This window comes from Elephas maximus, chromosome 3 (genome assembly GCF_024166365.1).
Source record: "Elephas maximus indicus isolate mEleMax1 chromosome 3, mEleMax1 primary haplotype, whole genome shotgun sequence".
Lineage (NCBI taxonomy): Eukaryota > Metazoa > Chordata > Mammalia > Proboscidea > Elephantidae > Elephas > Elephas maximus.
In genome coordinates this window covers 120,197,283-120,200,849 of record NC_064821.1, presented here as the reverse complement: position 1 = coordinate 120,200,849, position 3,567 = coordinate 120,197,283, and the positions used below count along the sequence as shown (strand labels likewise).

Sequence of the window (3,567 nt, the reverse complement as noted above, 5' to 3'; positions counted from 1 at the left end):
AGCTACTGGGACATAAGCCTGCAGAAGTTTTTGATCTGCTGCCTGCCCTGTAGATTTTGGGTTCATCATCCCTGCAACCTCAGGAGTCAGCAGAGGTCTTCAGCCTGTTGTCATACTCATAGATTTGGGACTTCCCAGACCACACAATTTTGTGAGCCATTACTTCACAATTGTGTGAGACGTTTCCTTGAAGTGAATTTGTACACTTTACTGGTTTTCTTCTTATAATTGTAATGTCTTCTGTCTTAGAACCCAGACTAAGACAGAAGACATTACAATTATAAACAAATATGCATCTAACAACAAAGCCTCATAATACAAACTGATAGACTATTTGAGACTTCGGCATCTCACTTTCAATAATGGACAGAAAAGCTAGTTACAAGCTCAAGAAATAAATTAGAAAACTTGAGCATTATAAACCAACAAAACAACAACACTCACTCCACCCAACAACAAAGAATGTAATTTTTTTCAAGAACACATGAAGCATTCTCCAGGATATACTATATGTTAGGCCATAAAACAAGTCTCAATATTTTTAAAATTATTGAAATTATACAAAGAATAGTCACTGACCACAATAGAATTGAATTAAATTTTAACAACAGATGGAAATTCGGTAAATTCACAAATATGTGGAAACTAACAACACACTACTGAATAACAAAGGGATCCATAAAAAAATTATAAGCAACTTTTAACATTCTTTAAGATGACTGGAAATGAGAACACTATATACCAAAGTCAGAGGATGCTACTAAAGAAGTGCTTAGAGGGAAATTTACTGTAAAATGCCTGTTTTAAAAAGAGAAAGCTCTCTGATAAATTAATCTTTAAAAAACTAGAAAGCGAGTTTCCGTAGTGTAGTGGTTATCACGTTCGCCTAACACGCGAAAGGTCCCCCGTTCGAAACCGGGCGGAAACAAGCTGGGCATTGCTTTATAAGAAAAAAAAAAAAAAACTAGAAAAAAAATGTCAGGCTCAACCCAAAGCTGCCACATGAGAAAAGTAATAAGGACTAGAACAGAAATACATAAAATAGAGAATAAAAAATAAGAGAGAAAATCAATAGAACCAAAAGTGCTTCGAAATTTCTATAAAAGCACAAAGTGCAGAAATTGACTCAAGAGGATACAAAAAATATGAATCCATTTATAAAAATTTAAGAGATTGAACTAGAAGCTTCATAGACACATCCAAACTCTCTGAGGCACTGAGTTACTGGGCTGAGGGCTGAGGATCATGGTTTCAGGGGACATTTAGCTTAACTGGCATAACATATTCTATAAAGAAAATGTTCTACATCCTACTTTGATGAGTAGCATCTGGGGTCCTAACAGTTTGTGAGCAGCCATCTATGATATGTTTACTGGTCCTACTCTGTTTGGCACACTGGAAAACCAAAGACAGCATTAGTAGATGGTTCCCAGCTACCCCCACTGACTGCTGTGACAGGTATCACAAGAGACGGTGCCAGACAGATGGGGAAAAAAATGTAGAACAAAATTCAAATTCACAAAAAAAGACCAGACTTACTTATCTGACAGAGACTGGAGAAGACCTGTGAGTATGGTCCCCCGACACACTTTTAGCTCAGTACCGAAGTCACTCCTACAGATTCACCCTTTAGCGAAAGGTTAGACAGGCCTATCAAACAAACAATGACAAACATAGTTCAACCATGTATACTAGACTAAACGGGCACACCAGCCCCAAAGCATAAATGAGAAGGCAGGGAGGGACAGGAAAGCTGGACGAATGGAAATGGGGAACCCAAGGTCAGAAGGGGAGAGTGTTGATACGTGATACATCGTGGCAACCAGTATCACAAAACAGTAAGTGTATTAATTATCTAATTAGAAACTAAGTTGCTCTGAAAACTTTAAGCACAATAAAAAGAGTTAAAAATAAAATTAAACAACAAAAAAAACTTTCCACAAGTCACAATGCCATCACTGATTAATTCTACCAAATTTTTAAATAAGAATTAACACTGATCCTTCTCATACTCTTCCAAAAATGAACAGAAGTGTAAACATTTCCTGTGAGGCTGCTTGCCTGACACCAAATCCAATGGAAGCTATCACAAGAAAAAGATAATTACAAACCAGCATTTTTTTTATTAATATATACCCAAAACCCTCAACAAAATGGTAGCAAACTCTATACACACATATATAATGTTGTATACATAATTTTTCTGAGAAATGCAAGCTCGGTTTAACATATGAAAATCAACGTAGTACCAAACCAAAACAAACCCAGTGCCGTCGACACCTCATTAATACAATAAAACACAAAACCCACATGATCATCTCGATGGATGCAGGAAAGGTTTTGGATAAAACTCAATATCTTTTAATGATTAAATAAATAAACTCAATTAACCAGGCACAGAAGAGAAGCTCCTTAACCTAATATAAAGATCATCTTTAAAAATTCCATAATTACTTATTATATTTAATGGTGAAAGACCGCAAACATTTTCATAAGATCAGGAACAAGCCAAAGATATTTACTCTCACCACCTTATTTCAACCTTGTACAAGAAGTTCTAGCCAGAACCATCAGGCATGAAAATGAAATAGCAGACATTCAGATTGGAAAAAAGAAATAAGATTATCTTAATTTGCAAATGACATGATGTTGTATACAGAAAATACTAAAATATCCACTAAAAATATATTAAATGTTATAAACAAATTCAGTAAGATTATAGACTGCAAGGGCAATATATAAAAATCTATTTTTTTCTACTATTTCTACTAATAAAGAGAAATATTTACATAAAATTAAGAAAACTTTACAATAGCATCAAATGAACAAAATATTTAGAAATAAATTTAGCAAAAGAAGTGCAAGATTTGTATAATGAACAATATAAAATGTCAAATGACATTTAAAGAAGAAATAAAAAATTAAAATATTCTCATGTTCATGATTGTGATGGTTAAGGTTGTGTGTCAACTTGACTAGGCCATGATTGTCAGTGATTTGGCATTTATGTAATGATATAATTTGGCAGTTATGTAATGATGTAATCATCTTCCATGATGTGATCTATTGTAATCAGACAATCAGTTGCAAAGAAGTTTCCTTGGAGGTGTGGTCTGCATCCTATATATAATATATATATATATATATATATATATATATATATATATATACTGGAAAAACTCACTCGCTTGCTCTGGATCCTGCATCCAGTTCATCATCATCTGACCTTTGATTCTTGGGACTTTAGCAAGGGGTCTGCCGTACTGCCTGTCAGTCTTGGGATATGTCAGCCTCCGCAGCCTGTGAACCAACAGCCTACCATCTTACCTGCTGATCTTGGATTCATCAGTCTCTGTAGCAACATGATTCAGGAGAAGCCTTCAGTTTGACACCTAACCCACTGACTTGGAACTTGCCAGCTTCTACAACTGCCTGAGCAGTTTCCTTGAGATAATCTCTCTCTAAATAAATACTTACACATATATACTTCAATGGCTTTGCTTCTCTAGAGAACCCAGCCTAAAACAATGGTCTGGAAGACTTAATATTGTTAAGATGGTAAAACTC

At 34.9% G+C, this 3,567-nt stretch overlaps 1 non-coding gene across 1 annotated transcript; it reads left to right on the top strand.

Annotated features, from left to right (window-relative positions):
• The first annotated feature begins 855 nt into the window (after nt 1–855).
• TRNAV-AAC (transfer RNA valine (anticodon AAC)) lies at nt 856–928 on the top strand. Its single transcript has one exon. It is a non-coding gene; the product is annotated as a tRNA-Val (tRNA).
• The last annotated feature ends 2,639 nt before the right edge of the window (nt 929–3,567 follow it).